The following is a 14,857-nucleotide window of genomic DNA, read 5'->3' as shown; positions in this document are numbered from 1 at the left end:
TAGTGATGACAATATCAATTTTATCTCTTTAAGCGAAGTGACACAAAGCAGTTAAATTTTCTTACTGTGCTGTATGTCTGTACTTGGCTTTCATAATCAAACACCGTGGAAAGATTTGCAGTGCTCTGAGCACATATCTACCTTCACTTCAGAGTACAATGTCATGGATTCCTTGGCAGTATAATTAATCTTGAATTATACACATTTGTGATGGTGTAAATGCATATTCTTGAAGAGCTACAAGCAGGCTGGGAGAAGTTTATCTCACCTAACTGTTGATGCCTGTAGAGTAGGTACTTATATCTACAGTGACTTCTTTAATATCCACTTCTAGCCAGTGCAGAGAAACAGCACTGCTCACTTGAACAACCTCAGGAATATATTCTACCATAACATCTATCTCCCTCTAGACATGCCCTTTTTTCTCCCGTGAGTAGATAGTTGAGGAGATAAGCCATGTTCCCAGTTAGCTCTTGTGTGGTGGCAGCTTCCCTGTATGTCGAAATTTCTCCATGGTAAGCCCCAAACACTGAATATTTAGCACACGTTTCCCTAGTGTTTTGTACATCTTCTCTACCAAGAGACAGGGACAACACTAATCTAAGTGCTTATACAGATGTAAGCACAGGGGTCTTTATTCACCCCAGGGGATTGCAATCATTGGAGCATAAAACAAAACAATTCTGGTCACTCAGGAGTACTGAAAAACAGCTTCCTTATCTTTTCTGACTGAAAGAACTTCAGCCACCTACATTTGGACAATGTAAGCTTATATTTCTGTGAGATCAGGAAGGTCAAAACCAAAGAGAATGAAAAAGACATAGGCAATTGAATTACAGAGCAGTGATAAAGTCAAAGTAGTATATGCTCACATTATCTCTCCCAGACTGCGTGAGTCATTACAGTTTTGATACTACAGTGTCTTGGCAAAGACTGATGGAATAGGAAATGGTCACTCATAAATTCATTGTCATAAAAGAGAGTAATGAGAAAGGAAAGCAGTACAAATGTAAACTGTCCTTCCCTACATCCCATACCCACACACCTGGCACATTTCTGCTTCACTGGCAGCTTCTGCTCTGGAGAGAGCCAGGAGCTGAATGTGGTCTGGCTGTTGCCAAACACACTGAATGGGACAGAGGTGTATTGTAACTTAAACAGCACAGGCAGCCTGCCAGGGTGGAGTCTGGAAACTCACATAACCACTGCCTATCTGTTTCAGCTAATCTGAAACCCCACAATATGTTCAAAAAAAAAAAAAAAAAAAAAAAGAAAAAGAAGAAAAAACTGCTATACCTGAGTTGTGTTGCATTGAAAAAGAAGAAAAAAAACTGCTATACCTGAGTTGTGTTGCATTTCTAGGCCTGAGCTAGGTAAACTGTTCTGACTTGCTCAGCCCCAAGTCAGAGAAAGATACTTTTGTTCAATGAGAAGAAAACACACCTAAGTCGTCTTCTCTTGAGTTTCTTGAGATAATGCATAGTCATAAAGGGAATTAAAAAACCCAATGAACCAACCAACCAATCAACCAACCAACCAACCAACCAAAGGAAGTTATAAAGAATCTAGAGTTTTTAAATCACAAGCTCATAGAATTGTAGAAGTATAGAATCATAGAGTCATTTTGGTTGGAAAAAACCTTTCAGATCATCAAGTCCAATTGTTAACCTAACACAGCCCCAAGTCCACCTCTAAATCATGTCCTGAAGAACCTCATCTATATGATTTTTAAACTCCTCCAGGGATGGTGACTCCATCACTTCCTTGGGCAGCCTGTTCCAATGCCTGACAACCCTTTCCAGGAAGAAATTTTTCCTCATATGCAATCTAAACCTCCCCTGGTGCAACCTGAGACCCTTTCCTCTGAAGCTTCTATGTTCCAGTTATGGCCTTAGTATTGCTGCCTACATAAGATGGTAGTGAGAGATTCATAAATGCAGGCATTGAGAGGTGGGAGACACATGCTGACTGCTACTTTTGGCATCCCTTTTACCACACGCTTGGCTATTGCCTGGTGCCTGTAATCCTTTCAGGATGGGGCTCAGCCCTTGGACAGCAATCGTTGTGAGTTCTTCTGATCCATCAATAACTCATCCACTTGTGTTCCCAAAGAAATCAAGAGGTTCAGGCAGGTAGAACATAACCAGACATCAAGCATCATAAGCTAATCACTTGGTAGCTAGAAACTAGTAGTGGAAGAATGCCTTCTGAATATTTGGTCCTCCATGCCACCTCTCCACCACTGCAAAACTGGTGTCCTTAAAATACTTTGCTACATCTGTCCTAAATGTATCCTGAGTGTACTGTGCATCGCAGGTTGCACTGCTGAAAAAATTGGTGGTGACTTCTGTGGTGGGAATTCATTGCCCTTTATTTTATCCAAACAAAAGTCAAGTCTCTATTCCCACCTTGTGATATGGGCCCTTTGCTAAAGGTAATACCTCCCTTTGAATGATTACGGCCTTTGATTCTAGTCGTAATCCCTTCCTAATAATAAAATGATCACCACAGCAGTTCTTTCTGCCTGTTTTAAGTTGGCATGAACAGCGTTGACTTCTTGCATAGATTGCTGAAGGAAAGCAGAGGACTAGATAAGGGCTGGCTTGGGTTACCAAACATAAATAAACTGAAGTAATCTCTGAGAGGTATCAAAGTGTCTCTGTCTGTCAGTTTAAATGAGAATGTAACCTCATTAATCTTTCCCCATAAACTGTTCCCCCTGGCCCTCACATTTCTTCATCTGTTTTTATTACTGTTCTTGATTTGCTCTTAATCTGTATGAAAAATGTAATATGGAAGGACACATTTTTACTAATATTTGCAAGAAAATGAAAATAACATTTTTATTATTTTTTTTTACAAATGCTGTAGTATAGAATATCATGACATTGAAAATATTTTTTCTGTACTTTTGATACTTCCTCTTACTCTTTTCTTTCATAGATTAAACATAGATTATTTTACTTCCTCTCCCAAAATGTGAATCTCATTGTTTTCTGGATTCTGTCTATGTTTCTAACATCTGTTGGTCCTTTTTTCTTTCTATTTTTTTCCCTACAACTTTCTCTAATATCCATGAATTTAATCCCTGTTCATCATCATTAATGAATATACTAATTAAAATACTGACACACTTTCTAAGAAACTTGTTTGACACCTCGCTGTATCCAGTATGTACTGGTACTGACTTTGGTGTTGACAAATGCAATATTTTTACAATAGCTAATATATTGTATTATTCATACAGCTCTATTTTTACAGGAAAAGTTAAATAATTTAACAATATTTTACCACTTGTGCTCTTTCTCTCAAAATAAACAAAATGAAATTATTATCTCCAACTGAAGTATTATTACATTTTCCTGGTTCTTCTGCAAGAGTATTACATAAGCACATGGGGGTCAAATAAGAGATCTGCTAGAAAGAAAAGTGTCTGCAAAATTTTGTTGAGCAATGTATTAACATTATTTAAATTCCTTTTAAAGAGCAGTCCTTCCCCGCACAGTTTGTTCTTGACAGGTGTCAGTTGATAAAGAGATGAGTGCGGGGGTGGGTGTTCTTATCTAAAAGGATTTTAAATAATGTTACTGACATTATTTGAATCAAAATTACTGCCTAAGTAATGGTGTAAAGCGTTTTGTCTTTTACAAGGTATTCAATTATGTTACATTTCTCAGTAGATCTACTTTTCAAACTCCCTCCCTTCCCGTGTGGGACTCATGTGTTTCCATTTTCCTGGGGTATAAGATGCCATAACGGCACATGATCGGTCACAGTTATTAATTGAACATTTCACAAATATTGGTCTAAGGAGACACAAGTGAGCTTCAAGGGTCTGAAGTGCTGAGTCTGTTTGCTGTGAACTTGAGGCAGTTCAGCAATTCTGCAGCTGTGGAGTGATGGCGGTTCTGAGGCGCCGGGCATGACTGATTGGGCATGCACCAGGCTTTAAGAACAGCAGAAAAACAGCAGAGGATTGCAGAGAATTTTAAGTAAACTTAAGAGCACTATAGTTCTGCTTTGTACCCTTTCTCCTCCTGTTTTTCTTTCTGATCTATTTAAAAGAAAAAAGTAAAAAGAAATGTGTTTCAGCCTCTTTGGGTGAGTGGCCCTCTTTGAAGTAAAACTAATAACATGTTTTTTTCCTTAAACTTGCTCTGAAAGTAGGAATAATAAGTCTGTGATGCATCGATGGAACTTATTTGTGCATATCTTTTGAGCCCTCAGCAAAGAGGCTGGAATAATTTTAAAAAGTTGCAGAAGATGTTTGAGGAAAAGTTTATATTTTAATACCTGTGTCCAAAACTAGCTACTGTTGTTGATGAACATGAGTGTTATGTTATTCTCAATACACTACAAAGAATAATTAACAGGTGAAATGGGGAAACTAACAATAAGACTTTTTTGAATTCTGTGTCTGATTCTGCCTGTAGCTCATCATGGAGTAGCTTATCATAGAACAGATTACCTCTGGTTCCCATAATCACTGTGAACTGATTTAATAGTGTTAGAAACTAAAAATATATTTCCTAATAAGAGTTCCCAAAATTTGAAATGCTGAGGAATTGTGGGTCTTTTTCAGAAATTATTCATGCCTCGTATATATAGGGGAAAACCAGCATTTAATAGTCCTAAACTGAAAGAGTATCAGTAGAGTATAGGTTTATCTGTTTATATTTATCAAATGATATGCAAACCATGTGCTCATATAACTATAATGGTTCATGACTGAAAAGAGTTGTTGGCTGAATATTTGAAAAATCTTAGTATAAGCAGATGCAACTCAAAAAAAAAAAAGAAAAAAAAATTCTTCCCCAATAATGTAAGTTCAAAGAATCACTGAAAACCCAAGTTGTTAAAAAAAAAAAAAAAAAAAAATCCCTAATAAAGTCTCATCTTTGTATAAGTTGATTCCCTGTGGTAATTCTTCTAGATGCGTAGAAGAATCCTCCAGGTCCTCCAAAAGGAATTCTATTCATTATGTATTTATTTGCCTTGTATTGAAGGAATCTGAGAACAAAAACGATTAGTGCAATTTTCCTTCCATAAGCTGAATTACAGAGAGGCTTAGAGATGCTATTCAACCTGATTATGTTATTGCAGTATCTTGGCTGACTACATAAAGAGATGAAAAATTATTTCCACATGTTTTGTATGATTTAGAGATTTTATTTTAATACATATGTAAATATTTCTCATATAAATGTGGGGGGAAAAGTTCCCAGAACTGCTGTGATTTTCTATTAGACAAATAGTCACCTAGGCAGATAAATATCTTTTGACATGGCCAAGTAAGTAATGCAGTAAACAAAGCAATAAGCAGAATCTAGAACTTGGTATTCAAAAAGAGCAGACCTAGTGCCTATTTTTCTTCTGTTTCTCCAGAAAGGTCCATAGGGGTAAGTTTTTCTAGGTGACTGAGAAAGCCGAGCTGATCACAGCATGCTCTAAAATGTCACATTATTTCACTAACAACTATTTATATGATGTCCCATGTTTATGAGGTTGTCTGATAAATGATAAGAAAATACATGACATATAGCTCAAAGTAAAGAAACAAGAATCATAACAAGGCAAGAAGTGGGTGGGAAGAAGAAGATTTATAACAAGTAATGGTAATTGGGTGGTAATTGCATATAGATTTTGTTATTCAAACTCAGAATCAGGTCAGAGAGAAAAAGAGGAGTAGTTTGAGTTGAGTGGTAAAAGCTACAGCTCTGGAGAAGACATTTGAAAGTGAGAAGAGTAAGCCCTAGCTCAACAGAAAAGAGTGAGATACAAAAATGTATATGGAAAAAAGTCTGTACCTCTCAGTAGGGCATAAAATTGTGAAAAGACTGGAGTAAAAGATGAGAAGATCTTTAAGTCCTTCCCTTACTTTCTCCTCCACTCCACTGGTAAGTTTACATGACTTGTTTGGTGTCTAGAACCTGGAAATGCAAAATATTGCCAGCAAGACAGCGTCCAAACTGTGAGGCTGAGATAATTTATACATTTTTAACCCAAGCAGATCCCAAAGAATACAAGGAAGATAAAACATCTTTGGAATCTGTCACACACATGAGAGACCCATACTAACTTCCTCCACACTGTCTTCTTGCAGAGAAAGTTGCTAGCAAGAGATCAGCTGAAATATTAGGGTTTCATTTAGTGTAAATTTGGAAGAAAATGTTAGGAATGAATAATGGAGAGGAATCTCTTTGGTCAGTGCATCTGGTTCTGTGCACACTCCATCTCACAGGATCCCTTTTGTGAATATAAGGGACATTTTGAAATTACCTCAGATGTTATTTCTCCCCTACTTTTTCTGCTCCAGATTTAGTCTAGTGCTTAGGCTTTCTTCATAGTTGCTTATTAAAATAAATTTATGACCAGTTTCTGATCCATTGGGCCTTGTGACTCTAGTTCTTTTTCTTCTTCTCTGATATTTTTCCATCCAGTTTTATGTCTAAAGAGCAATCATAAACTGGTCTCTTGCCTTAATAAAAGCTTCTAATTTTCTAGACTCTCAAAGTAGACCTCTTGTACACCAGACTATGCACATGCTCCTGCTGAAGTTCATATTTGCAGGTAAAGTCTTTTAAGGACATTTTTGTAGCACACTTTCTTACCATTGCAACACATAACTTCCTCTAAGTGTCATATTTTTCATCCTATCTTCTTGTACTTCCAACACCTGAGCATCTTTTCCTCACTCTCACACAGAAGAATGTAGTTATGGTGACATGTGCATTTTTCACCTCTACACTGCACTGCTGTTTCTCCTTGCATATATTGCTGAATGGAAGGGAATAATGTACAGTCTCAGCTGGTTACTGACCTCCCCCATGTATCAAGATGAGCCATAAACATATCTGTTGCTCCCTTGGCTGTCGGTGAACTCTGCTCATCAAAGCAATTCATAAATAAGATTGCAAATACCCTAGAGATTCTGCTTCTAGGTGCTTCAGCAACTGCTGGAATAATTTTTAACTATTTAAGCATAAGTCAGACAGCAGACAGAAAAAAACCCAATCATTTTGTCAGAGATTAACAAGTTGACTAAGGTTCCAGAAAACATCACCACTGAATTGAACTACTTGTTGACTGCATCAAGAAATTTTCAGGTTTGATTATTTTTTTCTGTAATAAACAGAATGAAATTTGTGACAACTACGCCTATATAAAAATGATCTCACCCTGAACAGAACTTTGACCTCCTGTTATCTATTAAACACTCAAATGTTCTAATGATGATAACCAAAACAAAGGCCACAGAAGTATAACATAGACTCTACTCATTGCAAGGCAGCCATAGAATTTCTGCTCTTCAGATCAGTACATTTTATTTCTCAAGCAGAAAGAGTATGAATATTATTGTAGTCCATGACATTTAAGGGGTGCCCAACATGGATATTTATTAAAATCAAAATATAGCTTCTCTGGAGTCCAGTTGGTGTTTACTAAGCTCATCCTTTAGAAAAAAAAAATTAAAAAAAATATAAAAATTACTTGGACATTTCCTTGTGTTTGCAAGATGAAAAAGAATACAGATACTTAGCAAAGCAGGAAGCAAAGAGAAAAGCAAGTTAGAAAGTCTTGTATTAAAAAAATATCTTTTTGAAAGATGTTTTTCCTTTTTATTAAACCAAGAAATTTTCTTCAAACTGTGGTCCCATAGTGTGAATTTGGAATGAATAGAGATTTTCAGAGAATTTTTAAGAAAGTGAAGTGTATCTTTCTTTGATCACACTTAACAAATGATGAAAAAGTAAATAACTAATCAGTAATGGTCATGTGGAGCTCACTGCCACAAAACAGCCCAGCTGAGCACTTAGCAGGATTCCCAAGGACTGTGCTGCAACATACAGCAGTGAAAGAGCCAACTAGTGTATGTTTGCAAAAATGTGTGGTAAAAATGGATCATACTGCTTTCAACCTAACAAAATAATTGAAAGATACGGGCAATACAGATCCCTCCTTACCCCGTAGTGCAGGGGCAGTAAGTTTTATGAGAAGCAGCTGAGGGACATGGGGGTGTTTATCCTGGAGGTGGCTGAGGGGAGACCTTCTCGCTCTCCACAACTACTGAAAGGAGGCTGCAGCAAGGAGGCTGTTGGTCTCTTCTCCCAAGTAACAAGGGATAGGAAGAGAGGAAATGGTCTCAAGTTGTGCCAGGGAAGGTTTAGATTGGATATTAGGAAAAATTTCCTCCTGGAAAGGGTTGTCAGGCATTGGAAGAGGCTGTCCAGTGAAGAAGTAGAGTCACCATCCCCAGAGGGCTTTAAAAGATGTGGAGATGAGGTTCCTATGGTCCTGGTTTACTGCCAGTGATGGGTTAATGGTTGGACTCAATGATCTTGAGGGTCTTTTCCAACCAAAATGATTCTATGAATATATGATTCTACAATTCTGTTTTACGGAGAGAGCCACAGTCGGTGTGTGCAGGCTTCAATGCACACAAGTGGAGATAAGGGGACTGTAGTACTAGTGTGAGTACCCACAGGGGTATGGCCATCACATCTTCACAAGGAGGGGTGTGAAAATGCAGAAAATAGCTCTGAAAAGAGGGATGTGTGCTTGTAACCTCCATGTCCCTGGGGGAGTTGTATGGACTCAAGTCTGTGTTTGCATGGGTGCCCATGGGTTTGATTACAAAAGTTGGGGTTTAGTTACAAGAGGATGTCTTGAAATGTACAGGTGTTTGTTAACATTTTGCAAGTATCTAGTGTTGTACTTTATTTGTTTTATTGCTGAATTGATCCTGACTGTATAGCTCACTGATTGCAAGATAATGGTGTGTCACTAATGAATTGACATACTTCCTGGACAGCAATTTGATTTAAACCACATGAATTGAGCAGGGTTTTTTTCCCTGCAGTACCTAGGAATGAAAGCATTGGTTTTAAGGCACAGTAATAAACTAAACTCTTGGGCCAAAAATCAAACCTAAAGGGAACTTTTGGAGAGATATTTGTAAAAATATTATTTTATTTTTTTTTAATTATTCATTGCATCATTTTTCAAAGTAATACCATAGGACAGGATACTTCCAGACCTTTTCAGCTGAACTGAAACAGCAAGGCTTGCATAAGTGGTTTTCCCAGGATATTTCTAGCTCAGTACCATAGAGGTAACTTCAAATTTCAAAGGGCTCAGGTAAACTTGTGCACTTTTTGTTTGGCAAATCCTGGCTTCCTAACTGGAGCAATTTAGACCAGATTCTGGGTCAGTACTCCACTTCTTGATCTTATGTTTATCTCCAGTTGAACTTCTGAAGCATATATTGCATGAAAGAAAATCAGTAGAGCTCAACAAAAAGATAGACAGTGATAAACTTAAATATGAACAAAAGCCTCTGTCATTGTGCTTTTCTGTACAAAAGGAAAACAAATGAAGGTGGCCAGCTGTGAGATACCCACAAAATGGACTACCCAGTAAGTACCAGAATGAAAAGGACAGTCAGAGATGGTGCTGTTGTCAGAGGAGAGCTGTGGGAAAGAAATAAGCAGAAGTATAAAAATACATATATTGGGTAGAGAGAGAAAGTAAAAGAAGCTGAGAATTCAGAAGTAGGCTAGAACACCAAGTGAGTTTGTTTTGAACTAATTCAATCCATTTTATTTTTGTTTTATTTTATTTTTTTGGTCTGAAAACTTAAACCACTGATTCTTTCCTGATGGTCTCTATACTTCTTGTAGCTACTTTAAAAAAAATAATCAAAGAATTATGGCACAGCACCATCTATGGTTGCTAAAACTCCTCAGAACCACAGGATTAGAGACATAAGGTTGTGCTCAGCAGTAAATGGGCATTTATTTAAAAATATATCAAAAAAGAGCTGAAGCAGCAAAAATGGAGGGGCACATCTCATGTGCAGAACTCGGGTTACAAAATGATTCTCTGATGTTGTTGGGGTCACATTCCAGGAAGGTGAGATTGAATTTCACCAAAAGTGTAACAAAGTATAGCTTATTTAAAGAAGAGGAGGGGGAAAATACTTTACTGACATAGGGGGAAGAGTCAATGCAATGCTATTATGAGCAGTCTGGTAGCTAAAAGAGATGATCAGGAGTCAAGGTATCATTTCACTGCATCACCTTAAAAAAGATCATCTTCAGCAAGCCTTGCAGCCTCTAGCTGTAAACAAAGATCCTATATATTTTTGAAGGTTTCTGTGAGACCATTAACTACATAGAAATAAAGCTATTAATACGCAATAAGCTCAAAGATGGTAATACCAAAGCAATAGTTTACCTAACTGAAAAAATGAAATTGAAAAGCTACAGTCACTGAAACACACAGATAACATTCTTGGCCATTTCCTTTTTTTTTCTGTTTTTTCCTTTTCTCCTTAACCTTTTCATTCATGTCTTTAAGAAGACATATACATGACATACCTGATATACCTGCCACAGTAGTTGTTACCTTTGAAAAAGACCTGACTCTGGTCTTGCACAAAGAGTTATTTCATGGTTCTCTGAATTACACCTGCTTTGCTTCAGTGCGAATGAAAGCAGTGTTAAACTGCTTCTCAGGATGCTACAGAGGCAATAACAAACTCCTGAAATGAGGTCTACATCAGAGAGAGAGAGACACAGACAAGATGTCAATCCACAGATTCTGGCAGAGGAGGTTGCCATGGAATCACAGATACTTCCTAGATGTGAAAAATGCTATTTTGATGTCTCTTGAATTGGATAAGGAAATATTTGTCAGTAAGGCTAGGATTTACCTTACCAAAGCTTAGCTCTCTAAAATTGGGCATGATTCAACACCTGTCTATGGTCAGCAGGAAAACAGAGGAATCCTTAGAAGGGATGGTCATGCTTGTTATCATGAATAATCTGGTTAGGATGGTTTTCTAAGTAGCATCACTCTCCACTGAGTACAGAAGGAATTCCAGTTTAGTCTACATAGGTCTAAATTTCAGTGAAATGGGTTGCATGTTTGACCTTATTTTAGGAAGGAATTAATTAGTATCGTAGGCACTTCAACTCTGAAGGCTAGAATCTAGCAAAATGGATTTCCCTGGGTCTCAGATAATCTGTATGATGACAGAATTCACTCGTTAGTGACAGGGTAGGAATTCCAGACTAAAACATCTGATGTAAGCGAAAAGTAACAGCATCCCAAGATCAATGCAGGATTCTAACAAACTGAACCTCCCCTCCCCAAGACACAACAAGATTTTGATAAAATTTTCTCTTACACTATTTTGAAAATTTTCATTAAAGACAATTCATAAATATCCTCAAAAATTAATCAGGTACCAAACAGTAGAATGGCAAACTAATATGTTTTTCAATTTTGGGCTATGTTAATACCATGCTTCAACATCAAAGTTTTTTTCAGCCAACTGGTTAAAATGTAGTTCTTCTCAAAGGCAACTAAAGTTTGTCACAGAACTATTGGTTTGGTTTCAGGAGTGTATAACCACTGAGCATGACTGCTGTAGTTTAGCTGTGGGGAAAAATATTTTACTACTTTTGATCAGGCTAAAAATACAGAAAAATCCAGGGAAGGTGACAGCCTTGTTCATCAAACGAAGACACACAGTCTTCATTTCAGTTAATGATGCCAAATAATGGCATGCAGAAGATCATTTCAGTGACATAGAAAGAAGAGAGACAATACTTCTATTGTTAATTACAATAATTAATTTCTGATGGATAGAACATTTAATAGAACAAAATAATTGCAGGAGGATTGCCTTAGATATTTCATTATTCACAATTTCAAGACAGAAATATTTTTCTGCTCTGCATGGTGCACTGTCCTGCTCCCATGGATTTCCAGGCTCTGCTCATGAAGCTGAACGAACTGGACATTTGGTTCTCCTAAGGTATTTGAGAAACAGGGAAGTTCTGAGTCATGGTCTCATGGCTAGCTAAAAAAGTATGGGAGATACTTTTTGAGCTTCCCAACCACTGCAAGATGGGAAATTCTCCATTTCAAAAACAAGCCTGTTGCAGTGGAAGGACCCTTTGAGATCCAACGGTAAGAAGGGCTGTAGGAAATGGATACTGAGTTATAGCTCCAGTCAGAAAAAAGAAATTCAACAGGGTTTTTTTTGTTGTGGGTTTTTTTTTTGTTTTTTTTTGTTTGTTTGTTTGTTTGTTTGTTTGTTTTTCAGTAGGCAAACTTCTCACAAGATGAGAAGCTGGAGAAAAAAATAAATAACCTTTCACCAATAAGCAAGGTCACCTCAGTTAAACAGAAACAAAATCTAGAAACTGTATTCTGCAAAACTAATAATAATCTTGTGTTTCTTTATCTAAATCTGAAGCTTCCAGGAGGCTAACTTGACATTATTAAAAAAAGAAAAAATATCAAAGGAAACCAAGTGGCCAGAGTTTGCATCAGGGAAACAAGTGAAATCTTTCCTGAACAAGCGATTATCAAATTACAGACCTGTCACTACAGTTTCCTGCAAAGGGTCAGCACCTTCTCACGTTCCTGACAGACAAAGAAAGTGTGACAGGCTTGATCAATATTTCAGCTAACTAAACAGCTGGCTAATAACAGGACTTGTGACAGATAAAGGTTAGTTTTGAGACAATAAAATAAATGTCTTTTCAGAGATGTGTTTTAATTTCTATTGTGTCTTGTTTTCCTTTTCTTGCTTGTTAAGCAGCTTGCATTAATCTAAACTTTCCCTCTTCAATTTTGAGTTTTACATGTTCAAAAAGAAATTTGCCACAGATCTTAGATGTGGAAAAAATAATTAGAAGGCCATGTAAAGGAAAACAATAACATTTTCAGTTATCTGACAGTTGTAAAAGGACAACTGTGTTGAAAGGAATTATTAGCACATTAAATACATTTTCATGTCACTCTTATGTGATGAGCCCTCTCCTGTTTTCCCATGTGACTCATATCAAGGAAAGCCTGGAGGTTACAGGGCCATGCGGGCAGAGCTATCTGGCAGAAGAGAAGACAATATCCATCGCTGAAGTATTTTTCTTACATTAGTGCTGTCTGAATTCCAGCTGATGAAACTTCACAGGAACTTGGGCAATTTTACAATACTTTTAAATTTTGCAATGACTTCTTTTTTAACCTAGCAGCACCCTACTTTAGAATCCCAAGGCCTTTTCCTTTGGGTTTCTGGGAACCTCTGATGGGAGTGAATTTCAGTTCAAGGCAAATGTGATAGAATTTGACCATGCAACTTTCGCCTTTTGGAAGCAAAATATATTAATTGCAAGAGGGTACGCACATGTCAATGGTGCACTGTAATAAGAGGAACTCTGAGAATAAAAGCAAGCCAGACCTCAACGATATCCTAATCTCTGCCTTCACAAATTATTTCCCTTGACTGCTGCCCTTACCAGGATTTGTTCTTTGGTCAGTCACAGTTGGATTTACAGGACAGCATCAGAGCTCCTGCCTATTCTGCTGTGCACAAAGAATTTTGAAAAGGATTATATTGCAGATTTCTCCTTCTGTATATTCATAACATTTAAAATACCATTAAACCTTTGCTTCCGCTACTCTGTGGGTTCCTGTACCCTGCAGCTTACCACATTTCAGATTCTGAGTGGGTTCATATGGTACTCCAAGCCTGTGTAATGTTGTAATGTTTCTATAAAGCCATTATGTGGAAATACGTTGCAAGCTCTCTTTCTTATTTTTCTATGGCATTTTTGTGTGACACTTATTTATATACCTTATTATGTATTGTAGTTCCTAGTGATCATTTTTCATAGTGATCTAACTTGTCTGGTATTCTTTCCCTAAAGGCACTAAAGACAGTGACTCTACATAATCTCAAGGTTTTAAAGCCGAGCTGCTCTGATGTCACGTTCAGCAGCTAAAGCTTTCAACTTGAGCTGTCATCTGTGTGTGTAGTGTCAGCTGCACCTGATACAAATCACCCTTTCGTGTGACAAAAGCTGAACTTCTGGAAAGAAGAACCTCCCCAAAAGTGCCTCTTGGCAGCGTCACACCTTGATCTGGCCGAAAACACCAGGTCTGTGCAGGGGAATGGATGGACTTTCCTCCATCTCAGCTCCAACCTGGCAGAGATGAGCTACAGCCTTTGCTTTGTCAGAGACTGCTGAACCCAGGTTACACAGATGGTGTTCAAATAGAGATATGGTCCCATGTGAAAATACCTGTGTTCAAGTTTGCTCCGTCACAGGAACTTTCTCTCCAAGATGTCCAGTATTCCAGTATATATCAGTATATATTCTTCCTTTTTTTTTGGGGGGGGGGGCGTTAATCATGCATTATGACACTAAGTACCTCATGACAAACTGATGCTGGGGAGAAGGAGGAGAGCTGAGAGGGAAGGGAAAACTGGAGTTTACGTTTCAGTGGTTTCTGTTTGTGTTTATATTCCCACCCCCCATGGACTTCGCTTAATGCCTCGAGAAACCTTTTATCAAGCCAGAAGAACGCCAGTCTCAGCGGGCTATGGTAGGGCTTACGCTGCTTGATTCAGACTCTCATGCTGATTCAAATTGCTTTCTCTCACACATCAAAGAAAACTCCAAAATTTGGCATGTTCAAATTACTGCACTATTTCTGGGTGTTGTTTATTACCATTAAACACTCAGAGCCTTCAGACTCAATTAGCTGTTTCATTTTATAAAAGCCTTTAGCATCCATGCATTCATGCATGAATCCATTCCTCCCTCCTTATAGATTCTGAAGGCTATTTTCACCAAAGCTCCTCCTGAAGCTTTTGGCCCTTCAACAGCCCAAATGAACAGGGCTTTCTATGAGGCAAATCCTTCAGCAGATGCTAAGGTCTTCTGATACTCACTAGACCTCACACAGGTGAGGTGGAATCTCAGTCTCCCCTTGAAAGCCAATCTGCCTCAACTGCCATTTATTCTGCTTAACTTTGCTCATGAAAAAGAAAAAAAAA

The sequence above is a fragment of the Streptopelia decaocto genome, assembly GCF_964273445.1.
Source record: "Streptopelia decaocto genome assembly, chromosome: 1".
In the NCBI taxonomy this organism is placed as follows: Eukaryota; Metazoa; Chordata; class Aves; order Columbiformes; family Columbidae; genus Streptopelia; species Streptopelia decaocto.
The sequence above is the reverse complement of the archived record's forward strand: the minus strand, read 5'-3'. Positions refer to the sequence as shown.